Consider the following 15,460-nt stretch of genomic DNA (forward strand, 5'->3'; position numbering starts at 1 on the left):
AAGGGTTCCATACCTCCCTCAGTTCTTCCCCTCATGGGTAATCTCTGGGGTTACTCCAGGCTTGTGGGGGGGGGTCTCCTGTTCACTAAACCTTGCTTCCAGTGGACACAGCAGTGAGTGAGTGCTGGTGGTGTAGCACAGCCTGAGAGACACCACCACAGCCATCAGTGCTGCCGAAAGCAGCCCAGAGTAGCAACCACGGCCAGCCTTGGCCCTTACCTCCACATCCTCCCTTAAATCTTCCGAAAGCGACTGAGCCTCGCTGTGGCATGGCAGAGGTGCCCATAAGGAGGGGCCGGGTGTGTGCCTGGTATTATGCAGCACTCAAGTGACACCTGACAAAGGGGAAGCAGTTTACTGAAGGGGGAACACACAGCTGTCAGCTCCCTACCACCATGATGAATTCATGGGGCTCTGCTGCTCCATCTCACCCTGAAAGATAGAAGGAGATGTTTGTCTCAGAATCCACAGAAGCTGGAAGTGCCTGGGCCACGGAAAATCCCTCAGTTTTAGCCAAGAATCCTGTTGTCCTTCTGCCTTCTCCTTAAGCTATGTTTTTAGTGATGTTGCTCAAAGGAAGTAGAAATCACATAGGATAGAGAAATTAATTTTCTTTCTTGAGTCTGGAGGAAGGCTTTTTTTCCCAGTTGATTTGTTTAGATGCATGCAGACAAGAAATACAATTCTGAGCTGTAATTTGGAGAAAATGTTTTATCCGAGAGTGTAACTAAAGCATGCTGGCACTGTTGCTCCCTAGATCCTGTTGCTTTGCTGGGGTTGGGGCAGTTTGTTGGAATCAGAGGAACTGTCGCTGTTCTTTAGGGGTGGAGATGCTAAGGCATCAGGCACAGTAGTGATTTGTCCAAAATCTGCATTGTGAATATATCAGACTGCCAAAAAAAAGTCTTATAACATCTTCTCCTGTGTAGGGTTAATAAAAACATATCCTGCACACTTCCTAAAGCTGCATACACCTACCTGCCCTCTTTCCACCAGCTAATGACCTGTCTGAAATTTATCTGTTCTTGGAGACCAGTTAGTTGTAGGCAAGGTGGCACCCTAGGCTTTTTGCCTGAAAGAAAATAGGTTGATCTAAATAAGATTCTGAAATAAGTTCCTTTTCTTTTCCCGTGTCAACAGAGTGCAGGACCCTAAGGCCGCAGTATTACTTACACTGCTATTGACAGAATACTCTGGATCCCAAGGAGCTCTTCAAGGAGGGACAACTTGTTTACATTTACTCCTTTTTGATCTTGCTTCATAAGCACACAGAGCAAAGAGAGGTGTGCTCTGGCTGACTGGAATTACTTGGACAGTACAGAGCATTCCCAAAGCTGAGATGAAATGGAAACAGTCAGCTAGCCATCACTTGAGAAAAAATTACAAGATAGAGTAAGAAAGCACTTATTAACAGAAACTAGGAGCTGGTTTTGCATCCTGCTTTTTCATTATCTCAGTAGGGAAAGGTTCTGTGTTGTATTCATGCCTTAACTGTGGTGAAGTCAAGGGGCCTGATCCTTCTCCAAGACCGAGGCAGTAGGTGAGACTGTGGCCAAGGTGCCCTGTGCTTGCCCAGTGCTGGACAGGTTGTTCAGGAACCATGACAGCACTGGGCAAAATGCCATTTAAAAACATCAGGGACAAGAATTTGACGGGATTCTCTGTCTGTACACTTGCCCTGGAATTTGTTTCCACAATCCATGTGAAGATACTCTTTATGGAAAAGAAAGCCTGTGTTAGATGTGTGTTCTCTTTTATGGTTTCTCTCTCTTGAAATGGATCTGACAACTCTTAAAATTTCTGAAAGCTTCAGAGGAGGAAGAAAAAAAATCTCTGTGTGCTTGTTCAGCACTAGTCTCCAGTTCTCTCTCCTCAGACTTCTCCCCTTCCCATCTACTCATGAGCATGGGATTGGGAACAGGATGTATCAATTCAGCCTTATCCCAGCAAGAGATAGCTGTTGCTATTTTGGGTCACCCTGCCTGCCGTGAACCCAGCACAGTGAAGTGTTTTATTCATCCTTCTCACTCATTTGAAAGGAGGCTGTTGAGCACTCTGACCACCACTGAAGCCCCACTTTTACAGCTGGCCATGAATTTCCAAGTGTGCAATGATATCTTTAGCTCTGACTCCAGAGATTTCCTGCAGAGCTGCGAGATGCAATCCTGCAAGAGCCCTGGAGCTAAATATACTTTCCTGAGCTGATATGCAGCCGGACAAACAGGGGCAGTGTCAACACCAGCCTTTTCCAGTGCTGAACAGGTTGAGTCATTCTGGAGGAGGTGAGGTCTAGTTCAATTAATTAGGCAATTAAGTTTGTTTTGGTATTTAACCAATCTTTGGACTTCTCTGTGTTTATCGTTTGTACACCTCTAGAAAATGCCGTGTGACCATTGCAGAGGAAGGTTTTTACCCTCCAGGCAGACTTTGGCTGCAAAACAATGTTGTAGGTTTTCACTTTTATAAGGCCACAGCCTTAAAGAAAGTTGAGAAAGTCAATTTTGAAGCAGTCCGAGTTTAGTGAGGGATAAGAACAGTAAAAACCTGGAAATGAGACACATACATTGTTTGTTTCACATACAATCACCAAACTGCCAAATTACTGCCACACAATTTAGATCATAAGGAAATATTTTGTGGGAATGAAATATAGCTAATTAGTCCTTCAGGTTGTGCACCTTGATTTTGCCATTATAAATCTTCAGTCATTTTCTCCTGCAAACAGCTGTGTCCATGCCCAGCACCTACTGAAGACACAGCAGCTTTCATCCTCTGCATATGCATGTGGCTTTTTTTTTCTCTGTGTGAGTGTGGAGATGTTTGGTTTTCAAAAGGAAGCACCTGAAGTGCTTCCAGGTGACAACTATGACTGTCACTGCACTTGCAGTCACTGTGGAGAGCTACAGGACCGAGGTTCACAGTCTGCTGTGAGGACAAACAGCAGGAAGACAGGGCCACTCCACGAGCTTCCTGTACCGCTTCCCCCAGCAGCTTTTGAAGGCTTGTGGCTCTGCCTTGGCTTGCATCTTTACTGTTTTTAGTGGCTAGCCAAAGCAGCTGGAGTTTGCTGAAGGATTGTTTCTGAAATGTCAGGGAGAGGAAGAATGAGGTTTACTTATGCTTGGGGTTTTCTTCCTGAGCATTATCACCGTGCCTTTTTCAGGCAACGGTGTGTTTATATCTGTTAAGAGAGAAATGTCTCTGTGTAAGCAGTAAAAACACGCACTACTACCTCAGCTCAGAGTAACAGAATAATTTGGAAGGAAGCCAGCAAAGAAAACATGCCACTCTACAGTTAAACAAAAATAATACTTCTGGTTGATGAGTATAGGGCAACAATGCACATTGCTGATGTGTTGTGCTAGTTAAAGAGCCAATGTTTTTGCAGTGACAAACTGAACACTGAAGTCTGATGACTGTTACAGTTTGGAGATGTCTGGCAAAGTTAGACATGTGTCATCGTGCTAAGAATCCAAATCCTTTTTATACAGCTGAACTGCCTTACGAGGGTGCACAGGTATTCTGGCTGCAGGACATGGAAGTGCGAGCACTGTGCTTGAGTTGGCAGAGATGCCCATGACATGTAAAAGCAGCACAGCACTGGAGAGTCCCAACACTTCCACCAGTGGTGTGGCCTTCCTGCCTGACCGCCAGATTTCTCACAGAGGAAATGCCCCAGATCACACCCTGAGCATTGGCCATATCTGGCAGACCCTAGGATGTCTTGGAGAAGAGGCCTGGCAACTTTGGAAAGATCTGGACTCAGCCCACTGCGTCAGCACAGTAACTCAGTGGATATAAAGTTGGCATTTTTCTAAAAGTAAAACCCCCACTGCATTTCATTCACAGCCAAATGGGCAAAGACTTTCTGTCTTTGTGCCTCTCTCTGGTAGTAAATCCTTAGTAGCATCTTCAGCTGCTTGTTCCCCAGAACTGGTGGGTAGCTTTTGGTGAAGCCCAGAAAGATGCCAGCACCAAGATGGATGGTGATTCTGATGGACACCACAGCTGCCATTCTGCATGCCAGAGATATCTCATTCTTACATGTGTGTTTTCATACATAATATCTGGAAAATCAGGTATGGGGTAATTAGGTTGAAATCCAGTGAAAATTCAACAAAATGTTTGCACCCAAAGGATACAGGTCAACATTATCAGGAGATGCTACCATGGAGATGCGTGAGTGCTTTGATTTTTGGACACTAAGAAGCAGATGAAAGTCTTCAGAGACTCACAAAAATTGTGACACTCCTCATAGTGATGAGTGCATCTTTTATTTGAAACATAATTAACTCAGCTTACCAGCTTGAATATAGCACAGGAATCTCACCTCACATGGTGTTAGGGGGAATATTTGGTTAACAAGTTTGCTAATGAAGCAACAGTGCTGCTGAAAAGTGACCCAGACCTGTTAAACCTGTCTGAAGTAAGAATTGTGATTCATTTAGGTGTTTCCTACTAGGTACCCAGTCTACTGCAGTGTTGTAGGTAGTTTTGGAGGAAAAAAAAATTCAGATGCTAATGACAGAGTTACAGCTACAACCTAAGGGGAGGTGGAGCTAAACAAAAGAAGGATTCATTAGAGAACAAAAGAAACACTGGAGACTTTGAACCTAGGAATCTCCCACACATCCAACTAGGTGTACTGCCAGCATGCTACAGATGTGTGTTACATGAACACATAAGGTAATGATACGTCTACAAAGGACTGAATGCATCTGCTTGATATTTTGTAGTGAATTATATTTAAGCAGGTGGGAAGCTGCAAACTCCCCAGTCCCTCCACATATCAGAAATAAGGTATTAAGAGATCCAAAGCTCTCTTCTGCAGTTTTTGTAGACTCACAGCTGACAGCCACACCATGTGTTGGTAAATTGGAGCCCTGCTCTGTCATTGGGAAGTACAGCCTGTGGTTTCACAAAGCCACTGCTGGCTTTGCTTTGTGAAAGATTTGAGGTATCAGCTCTCTGGGCAAAGTCTTTTGAGTGCAGACAAAGGATGAAGTAGCTGGAAGGAAGGAGGCAACCCATATCACTGGGGATTTCAGAGCCTCCCTTTTTCCATGGTTCACCAAGTGGACACTGGTGGGATGCTCAGAGAGGGACCCTGGTTTGGGACAGGGCACACACAGAGCTCCCAGCCCCTGCTTCCCCAAATACCCACTGATTGAGCCTGGGGAGCACGGGGTGTGCATAGCACTGATTACCAAGAATGTGCAGTCAGACTCAGAATAATTTGGCCTCCAAATCAGGATTTAGTTGCAGGGAAAAGTGACTGCTGTGCCAGTAACACAGGTGTGTAGCAGAAGGAGGCCCAAGTAGAGGTACTTACACCAGAAAGTTGTACTACAGGAGTTTGCCCAACAACCTGCTTTGTGCTTCACTGCAGAAAATAAAGCAGCATCAGTGTCCAGGACAGACCTCTCGTGATCATGATTGGGAGTTCCTGGCTTTACCGTAGCTTTTCTTATTCCTTCTGAGGAGAGCACAGCTGGGAGATGCGGAGAAGGTGTGGCTTTTGCTAGTGACTTCTACAACAGTCAGGCTGGACCCTTAGGGTGCAGCAAAGAAGATTTCAAGGGAAGCAAGAAAGAAGATGGGATTCTTGCAGCTGCAGAAAGATCAGGGTCAGAATGCAAGTGCATCACAGATACTTATTCATCCATAGAGAAGCAACCAAAATACGCCATTAGCACCAAGTTCTTCGGATTTAGATTTATTTAGCTCTAGGTACATCTGTATAGTTTTTTTCGTGCTGTTCCATTTTTTGCTATTGCACATTGGTTTCTCGTGGAGCATTTGAATAGAAAAGGTATCAAAGCTGCTTTGGAAGATCTTTAATTGTAGGTTGCTTCCTTTTTCACTATACATTATGAAAAAAAGGAGTAAGGAAATGTGAATGCTCAGCTAGAAGAGGTCACCGACAACCTAGGCACCTGCCAATGTCATTAGCTCCTTTGGATTTTGCACTGTAGGAACCTAAAGGAAATGTTCCCTAAAAATAGCCATCTAACTTACAAAAATGAGTCAGCCAAACCTTCCTCAGCTGAGCCGCAGCTGCCTGAGCATTCTGAGCAGTGGTAATAGCTGCATTATGGATGCTTTTTCTTTTTCTCAGGAGACTCAACTTTACAAAGGATAAAGAATGATGGATGGGAGATCTGCCTTGTTTTCAGTTAAATAACTTCTAATATCACCTAAGAGGGAGCAGAGAGATTCTGTCATTCCATCAGCAATTTAGATTTTTGCAGAGCCTGGCCTTGGTTTGCTGACTGGGATTTGAGTCACCAGTGCTTTGCCACTTACTGGGGCTTTTTTCAGATACACAAACAGCTTTGCATTGGGACCCTGAGACATGGTCAAATTCACAGTGATGGCAGGTTGTATTAATGAAGGGCATCATTCTTTGCAAACAGTGGCGTTTTTAATTAATAACTCCAGCAGGACTTTTCTGAGATTTGCATTTTTCTATTCCATGCCCTTTTAAAGTTACTGAGATAATGAAATTACAAGGATGAAAGTGGGGGCAGGGGGAACGCAACTCAAAGTCTGGAAAATAATTGCTGCATTTTTTTCTGAAGAAAGACTGTAGTCCTCATTCCCGTTAGTGATAGCTCAAACAAGGCACCAGAGTTGACTGGCAACTGCACCAATTAGCAATGCTGCTGTTGGTTTGTGAATTGCATGTGAAATGTAGAATTGTCCAGAAGTGCTAATGCAAATTGCTCAACAAAAATGTGCCTTCTGTGTCAAGTCTTTTCACTTGTTCTGACACACTGATGTCTCCCCAGATTTCTCTGATCGGCAGATTCCTCTCTCAGTTGACAGCTACCAGAGCTCATAAAATAATGAAAATATTTCTTATTGCCATTAGCTGTATCTTTTCAAAGAGGACTCTAAGCCAGCACCAGCTACTTGCTATACAACATAATTCTGACTTTTATTTATAGCGTATTGGACTTCACATTTCCAGACTTAAATGCTAAAAGTCCAGTAAATGCCTAAGATTTTACCTGCACAGAAGTTCAAAGACCTGGTTATCTGCCACAACAGTAATTTGGTCACTTTGCATGTGTTCAGCATCCCCTGTTATTGTACATGGTGATAACCTTTGTACGGCACAGGAGGGGGCTGAGTTGCAATTGCCATGGGAACTGTAACTTAACATTTCCTGGCTTTTTCAGCACATGATAGCTCATCCTTATATTATGTTCTTTAAGAGAAGAAGTAGTGAAGCAAGGGCACACGGAAATAATGGTGTTTTCACACCTACAGAATATAAAATAGTGTATTTAGCTGTATGCAGATTGAAGTTGGATTTGTCACACTATTTATTGCACCTCTGAGCCATAGTCCCAGTTTAGGAGTCTCATTGTTCTGGGCTCTCTTCAGATGCAGGATGTAAATATGTTTCCTTCCCCACAAATACTTCTAACCTAAGAGTAAGATAAGAGATAATGCAGGGAGACAAACACACCAGGGAGTACAAGGAAACAGAAGACTTCTGGACATCATGGAGACAGAAACTTCTACAAATATAACTATACTGGGGCACGGTTCAGGGTCAGATTTGTGTGATCTTGAGAGTCTCCTCCCAAGAATGAGATCCAGCAGGGAGGAAAGGATGAAGGCACTTACAGCTAAAATGTAACATGTGGAAAAGAGTGGGTTGTGATGGGGTGACAGAAAGTCTCAGCAGTGAAAGAGATGGTGTGCGTGGTGGCATATGCTGCAGCTGAATTTGAGAGCAGGGAAGGGTGTGGAAATCCAGAGTAAAGGGAATAGAAGAGAGGGCCACAAGGAGAGAGATGGCACAGGCAGGATGACTGGCAAAAAAAATGAGCAGGACGGCAGAACTTGGGCAGTCTACAAGCAGGGTAAGATTGCAAGTGTCAGGATGTGAGGCAATGGGAGCCTGCCTGTGGGACTGCACAGAGCATGGGAGCACAGATAACAACAAGGCCATGGACTGAGTGACAGCCAGGCCACGGGGACTGAAGGAACAGGAAGGACAGCAGGCCTAGGGAGTAAGATGGGAGCCTACTTTGAGCTTGAGCTGACAGATATCCACAAGATAATCCCAGAGGCAGGGCATGAATTTAGTCAGAACAGATGGGAAGTGGCCAGGGACAGAGAGGCAGGTCACTGGTTCAGAGAAGGTTCCTGAATGTGTACAGAGGGAGAACTTACTCTGAGACCCGAGGGAGAAGGAAAGGAAACAAGGAAGGAGCACACAGAGCCAAAGAACAGCAGCAGGTGGGAGGGTGAGCAGTGATGAACTAGTCTGAGTAACCCTGAGCAAGAAAAGGAAGGTGTTGGAGTCAAGTAGGAGCACTGGGATAGGAGGACCAGATTTCCAGAAGGAGCTGACAGGCTATGACAGAGAGCCTGGCGGAGTGCAGAGCTGCAGCCAGACAAAGAAAATTAGAAACTCTCTGATTCTGGTTCTGTGACAGGAAAGATGTGAAAGCCTGTTTGAAGAAGAATCTGTTGGAGATGGAGCCTAAACTCAGTCTAAATCATAAAAATCAGCAGCAGCAGACTCAATAAGCTTAGAGCTGACAGTGAAAAGAGATAGAGTGAGAGCTGGAGAGTCACTAGGAGTCAAAGGTTGTTTGGATTTTTTTTTTAAGCATGAAGATAAAGCGTGTTTGTGCTGCAATGGGAAAGAGCAAGAGGAGAGTGAGATATAAAAAAGGAGAAGGCAGATGAGGGCAAGAGAGATGAGAAGAGAGGACCCAGTGAGGTTGCCAGGGCAAGAATAAGGGCTGGGGACCACTGATGAGGCCGCTTCCTCTGTGACCAGGAGAAGAGAGCTGGGCAGGATGGGAAGTGAGGGTAAAGAGAGATCATGGCTTGCTTTAAGTCTGTCATGGGAGAGATCAACACAATCCTGTGCAAAGACCTGTCTCCAGTAAAGGCAGGGCTTCAGAAGTGAGTCCAAGGCTGCAAAAAGGCAGCTGGGGTTGCACTGGGAGGACTAGTTTAGATGGCAAAGATAAGTAGGCATTAGAAAGATGGCAGCATAGAAGGAGGCAGAAAAAGTATTCATGTTGTGGAGGGAGGGGAAAAAAAAAAAGAAAGAGGAAATGTAAGGCTTAAGAGGTGTCAAGGCCATCTAGAAAGCCTCAGATAGCATTAATAAAGGCTTGATCAGCAAAGCAAGCTATTCCTTAGAGACCTGGAAGTCTAGGGAAAAAGTCAGTTCTTCTAAAACTTGAGCTGAGTTAGGCCTTGCATAGGAAATCAATTCAATTGTGAGGTTTTCCTTAGTCATATAAACAGAGGGAGCCATACAGTATGGGACATGTTGAGGTTTAAGACAAGCTAGGCATAGCCCAAATCAGAATGCCTTATCTCAGTTTTCAGTAAGAGTAAGATGACTGTGTCAAAGTAAAGGCCAGGTGGCTAATGGAAACGCAAAAACAGCATCCAAGAGGGAGGAAAAATCAAAAGAGTTTCAAGTGCTGGAACTAGGTGATCTGGATTGCTTGGATTCAAGGATGTTAAAAGAACTAGCTAATGAAATCCTACACCTGGTTGTGCCATCCCAACCAGCTTGATTTATCAGCAGCTAATTGTGTGAAACCACAGCAAAGATTCCGTTGCTTTGCCAGGCAACTGGACCACTTCCCTTGGGTCTGCTGGCTACCTTATGGAAATATTTGGCTCTTGATTTGAGATGGAAGTCCCACCTCCAGAGGGGCTGCAAAGACAAGCACATTCAAACAAGGCAAGGGAGTTATTCCAGCTCTTTGAAGTCACTGTCAGGCAGAGGAAGATCGTGGAATTTATGCATGAATAGGTACAGATTGTCGCCCTGATTTCTTAGGATTTTCTAAAGCCTTCTGAATTTACATTCTTGTAGAGAACTTTCTCACGCAATTTTCTGTAAATAACCTATTGTTTTGCATTCTTTCATAGAGGCGGAGAAATTTGATAGACTGGTAGTTTGTCCAGTGTCGTTGGAGAGGTGGCACGTTCACCTTCCAATCCACTGGCACCTTTTGAGAACTATAAATGATTGGAGTCAGAAAAAATAAATTAGTCTCTTCATGGTGACCAAAGCTGTGGTGCGTCGTTTTTCCTTGTGTCCTCTGGTGACAACAGATGAACATTCTTCATAAGCACCAATGCCTTTATCAGTCCCACTCATAATCTGCTGGAGCCCACCAGGGATCTGAGTTACTGTGTATCCAAGGTACACTCTCCCTCTGTGTCCTGTATGGGCACAGAGCAGAAGGAAGTCCTCACTTCCCTTGACCCTGCTGGTGTGTGATCTCCCTCTCCTGAGGGCACGGTGTGAATGAGGAAGAAGAGAAAGAAGCTGTGCTGGGAAATACCCAGGAAGACAGTGCAGTTGTACTGCAAACACCAGGGACAGGCTGCCTGACCCCTTCCCTCATTCCTGCCAGGCCAGAGACCAGTCACAGAATCAGGCACAGCGCAGGACAGGTCCCTGGAGCCATGCAGGAACAGGGCTACTTTGTGAAAGCCTTTGCCATACATTTTTCTGTGGAGATTTTTTTTTTTTTTTTTTTTTTTTTTTTTTCCCGCAGCAGAAGCAACACCATGGGGGTGACTGCAGCTTCTTCCCAATTTCTGAGGTAAGGTGTCTTCTGCATATGGGAAGGAGAGCATATGGCCCACTGTGTTTATTTCTCAGCCAGGATCCTTTCAGGCTTGGCAAATTACACACTGCTTACTGAGGAGCAACACAAGTGCCAAGTTGGAATTTCTAAAAATGAAAGATTTAGTTTATCACAGCACAGAGAAAATGATCTGAAAAACACCTTTAAGTGTGGAAAAAAATACCTTTTGTTTATGCTCAAAAAAAACAACGAAAAGGAAGTTTAAAAAAATTCCAGCTAGAGTAAAAAAAAAAAAAAAAATCTCTGCAGTCATCCACAGGAGACTTCAGGCAGCTTCTGCTAGGCGTGAGCTAGAGCCAGGCTCTTCAAAATACCTCAACAACCAGTGAGCTCCATGGGGTCCAAGGTGATAATGTGGTACAGGCTCGGGCCATTAGAAGGAAAGGGGCTGCCTGATAATGTAGTGTTAACTTCTAGAGAGCTCCATTACAGCATCTTTTTCTTACACTTTTGCTTTTTCCAAGCCCCGTATTTTTCCCTGTGTGTGCTTAGAAGCTTTCCTTTTCTTACATCATTTATTTTTATTGTGCCATTTTCCCTCTTTCCCCCTTTTCATTGGCCCTGTGTGAGTGTTTGTTTAAACCATTTGCTTGCTTTCATCTTCCATTTTTCTTCTCTCCCTCCTTGCAGAAGCTCTCTAGCCGTGATTATCCTTATGCTTCACATTAGCTTTCCTCCCTCCTGCTCCAGGATGGGCTTGAAGGAGGCATTGATTTAAGCTGAAACCTGCAGCAGGAAAATTTCTATCAAGCACCAGCTTCAGGGTCCAATGGCTTCCATGAGCTCAGCTCTCACTTGGTTTTTCTCCAGGACCAGTTTCTAAAGTCCCAGGAAATCTACCCAGACAGAGCTGAGCTGGCACTGAAATGGCAAGTCACAGCTCCTCTTAAGGGCCTGATTTGTATCCATGGAAGCCCTCAGCTGTGGGAGAAGGCAGCAGGGATGTGGCATTGAAAAGCTTTGGCATGGGCCAGGTTTTCAACTCCCTCCTCCTGCCTTTTGCTCCCTGAAGGTTCCCTCTTGTATTCGGAGTGGTAGGACACACTGTGGAATGCCATGATGGCACAGCTTCATGCAGTAGTCTTTGAGTGGGAAAATTACAGCCTTCAAATATGCCTAAAATATAAGGTTGGGCACTTCAGTGTTTCTTCAAATCCTCACCCTCCTTCCCTCCCTGCCACCAGCTTTGCCTGGAGGCCAGTGCTTAATTCTCCTATTTTTTTTTAAGACATGGATGTAAAGAGGGTATTTTGTTTTGAATTTCAGCTGATCCACTTTTTTTTTTTCTCCTAGAATTAATAATACCAATTAAAATTACAAGTACAAGGATAAGAGTTATTTGAGATAAATGAATACTTCTCAGTGCACAAACCCAACTATTATACCCTTACACTCCATACCATGCTCTTATGATATACTGGTGAAAGTGGGGGTAAATGAAACTGAAAGCAGGAGTGATTTCCTCTGCCAAGGTTTCTTTCTTGAGAGAAGGGAGAGATCACCAGAGCTGTTATTTGTAAAAGAGGAAATGAGGCTGGTTTTATTAAGCTGGTTAAGTTCAGTGGTGTTCTGTTGAAATGCTACATTCCTGAACCCATCATTCCATTCCTGAATTCCATCTGTTGTGCTCAGGGTTTGTGGAGTGGAACCCCTGGGCTGGAGCAGAAGTGGGTGCATGGGGAGGTGCCAGAAAAGGCCCTTCTCCTCACAGGCTTTGAGAAAAACTTCTGCTGGCCTTTAGCTCTTAAACAGTACTAGAAAAACAGTTGCCTCTTTTAGAGCCCTTTGTTACCTACGTCATCACCAGAAAGGAAGACATTGGAAAATTCTTAGAAGAAAACAAAAATACACCAAAGTCTAACAGATCCTGTTAGTTCTGTGGGCAGAATAAACTGTATGGAAAACACAGGGAGGAGAGATACAGGTGAAGAGAGGTGAAAGGAAAACAAATTGGCTGCATGCAGAGGTCTGGTGTCAAACATCAGAGGGATCTTGTTTGCTCAGATACTGTATGAAAGACCATGGCAACCGGGGACCTGGGGGCAGAGGAGAGGTTTACAGCCCCTCCCTGAGGCTGGATGACAGAAGAAATAGGTGAAGCAATCTGCTCTGCTGAGCCTGCTGCTGGAGCTGGAGTTTTGAACCAGCATATCCATCCCTTTGTCCTATACATTTTTTTTTCTGAGGCAAAAAACACCCCCAGAAGTCTGAAATTAATGGATTTTTAATTCCCTCAGTCTGTCAGGTGGTACCATTCTGAGAAAGGTGGTTTTGCTGTGGGCAGTCTGATTTAGAGAGAGGATTAAGATCCCTGCAAGACACAATAAGTCACAACATTACAAGGAATTCAATAGAAATATTTCTGAGGGAGTATAGGAATGTACTTTCAGGCTGCTCTGAAAACACTGGGTAGGGATGATGTTTTACTGTGACCTAGTGTATGGAAATGGAGTAATATTTTTAATCCCAGTAATAGGTTGGAGATCCCCCTTCTTAACAGCTAGCCGCACACACACAGAGACACGCAGGCAGTGCCCGTGTCCCCAGCAGCAGCTCAGGGCTGTACAGAGCCCTGTGAGGGCAGACAGTGCTGTTCATCAGCACTGTACATCACCTCGCACATCACACCCATTCCTTTGCACTAGTGCTGTGTTTATCCAGAAAGGCATACATCCTTGAAGACATCCCATTGTGGAGATCTGCCTTTCTGATGGGTAATGGAATCGGAGGGTGAAAATGTGATTCTTCTTTCTGATTTCAATCCGTCTTCAGCTTCCAGTCCTTGTATCTGGTTTTGCCTTCTATGCTGGATAAAAGAGCTCTTTAAGGAATTTCTTCCCTCATGAAGGTATTTTTATCCACCATGGTCAAAGCATCTCTCTGTTCTTTTAGTGGTAAGCTAAATGGATTGAGCTCTTTAAGTCACTCGCTGGCAGGCATTTTCTGCCACAAATCATTTTTTTGTCTACTTTTTCTGCTCTGACTCTAAAATGTAGATGTCTGATTGTATACATTTTTCTAGTGTCATTCTTCTGATGCAGTGTGCAGGATAAGTTACCTCCTGGCTTCTATTTGCTTTTTTATTCAATATCCATTCGCTCACATGCCACAGAATGGCACAGAAAATTATGTTTGTTTGTCTGTTTTACACATCCACAACTGTGCTTTCCAGCCTATATTTCTCACAGCTTGTTGGGCAACGTTTTGCTCCCAGACATGGAATATCCATCCTCTGTTGATTTCTGCCAGTAGTTGCCCGGAACAGCCCCCTTTTCCCTGAGGTGCCACTTTGGCCCCCTGGCCTTCAGCAGGAGCAGAGCTGGCTCCTCCAAATATATCAGTCTGTGCACAGAGGGATAATGGGCAGGCTTGGGTGTCCCCGCCTGGTGCTTGGGGCTTCAGCTGGTGGTTGTTCTGCTTGGTCTGAAAGGAAATTGTGTGATTGCTTTTAGCTGCAGTTGGGGGATTGAATGACATGTGGAAGGAATAAATCACTGCATGATAAAGAAGAGGCACATAAGATTTGAGACAAAGAGGAAAATCTTGTTTCCACTCCCCTTTGTTATCCTTTTACTGTGCAGAACTGTACATATCGCACGTGTTACTCTGAGCTCCTGCAGGGTATTCCATCACTCCAGTAGAGCCCTGGAAATACACTGGGAGGACAGAGGATTTATCTTCCTGTTGCTTAACTAAGGATCAGATTATCCACAGGGGGCAACTGCTGCGGAGGCATTAAGTGAGCAGTCAGATCCCTGTACAAGTTCTCTTACCTGATGCCCTGTACCTGTCCAAACCTACAAACCTGTCCAGGTGTGTTATGCTGACCATTTGGAAACAGTGGCTGCTTTTTGGCTCTGTGAACAGGCAGCTCTTTGGCTCCTGCAATACCTGCTTTTGTTCCCAGGGGCTGAGCTCTTAATTCTGTCCTGGGCTGCCTTAAAAATGGACAGCTGAGGCTGCAGGGGCAGGAGGGTTCCCGGGAGGCTGAGGTAGGGCCAGCCTGTGCTTGAACTTGCTCTGTGTCACAGCTGAGGGGCCTTGGCACCATTCTCCCTCTATGTAACCAGCTCTTGGCTTCACCTGTCCCTCGGTGAGGACCCTGCAGCAGAGCTGCAGCACCACTGTTCCCAACTGGAATGCCTGTGACTCTGCTCGAGCCACTGTTAGCAGGAGAGAGCTGTTTGCAGCCTGAGAGCAGCACACAGCGGCTTTGGGTGGTGTTAAAAAGAGACAGAGTGAAAAACTGAGAAATCACATTGTACCATTTTCCCATATATCACAAGCTGAGAACACAATCTGTGTTTCCCCTTCCAAGGCACCGTGTCACTCTCTTCAGGGACTACCTGCCCACAGAGCACCCCTGTACACACATGCACACATGAGCACGGGGCCCTGGGGGAAAGAGCTGGGCCGTCCCCTTGCTGCTGCAGATCCCTGGGAGTTATAGGGTGAGCCAAGCTGTGCGCATGGGCCACTGGGGAGACCAGCATGGGCGGAATGCAGCTACAGGCTGGGTGCTGATGGGGGTGTCTGGAGAGCGAAGCAAGAGACAGCAGTGCCAGTTGGTGGAGAAAGGAAAATGCAGAGGCTGGGCAGAGGGTGTAGGAAGGAGAAAGGGATAGCAGGAAATGGGAGGAGGAGCAGGAAGTCTAGAGGCAGGAAGACTCAGGGTGCAGTAGGAGGGTGAGGGAACAGTCAGGCAGAGCAGAAGCAAAGAGGGTTGTCAGTGAAGCTTGCATTAGTTTGGTTTTTTAGCTCTGTGAGTGTGAAAGTGCTGCACTTAGCCTGAGCTGCTTGACTTGGTG

General features: G+C 45.2%; 1 protein-coding gene and 1 long non-coding RNA gene across 5 annotated transcripts in view; one reads left to right on the forward strand and one right to left on the reverse strand.

The window, feature by feature from the left end:
- The window catches only part of MAML3 (mastermind like transcriptional coactivator 3), a 248,020-nt gene that overhangs the window by 220,682 nt on the left and 11,878 nt on the right, over positions 1-15,460 (forward strand). The gene's annotated exons all lie outside the window — the stretch shown is intronic.
- On the reverse strand, positions 10,559-14,498 carry LOC137472708 (uncharacterized). The gene is made up of 2 exons (XR_010998378.1): positions 14,458-14,498; positions 10,559-14,075 (listed from the first exon to the last, which is right to left on the reverse strand). It is a non-coding gene; the product is annotated as an uncharacterized lncRNA (long non-coding RNA).

Source organism: Anomalospiza imberbis, chromosome 4, assembly GCF_031753505.1.
Source record: "Anomalospiza imberbis isolate Cuckoo-Finch-1a 21T00152 chromosome 4, ASM3175350v1, whole genome shotgun sequence".
Lineage (NCBI taxonomy): Eukaryota > Metazoa > Chordata > Aves > Passeriformes > Viduidae > Anomalospiza > Anomalospiza imberbis.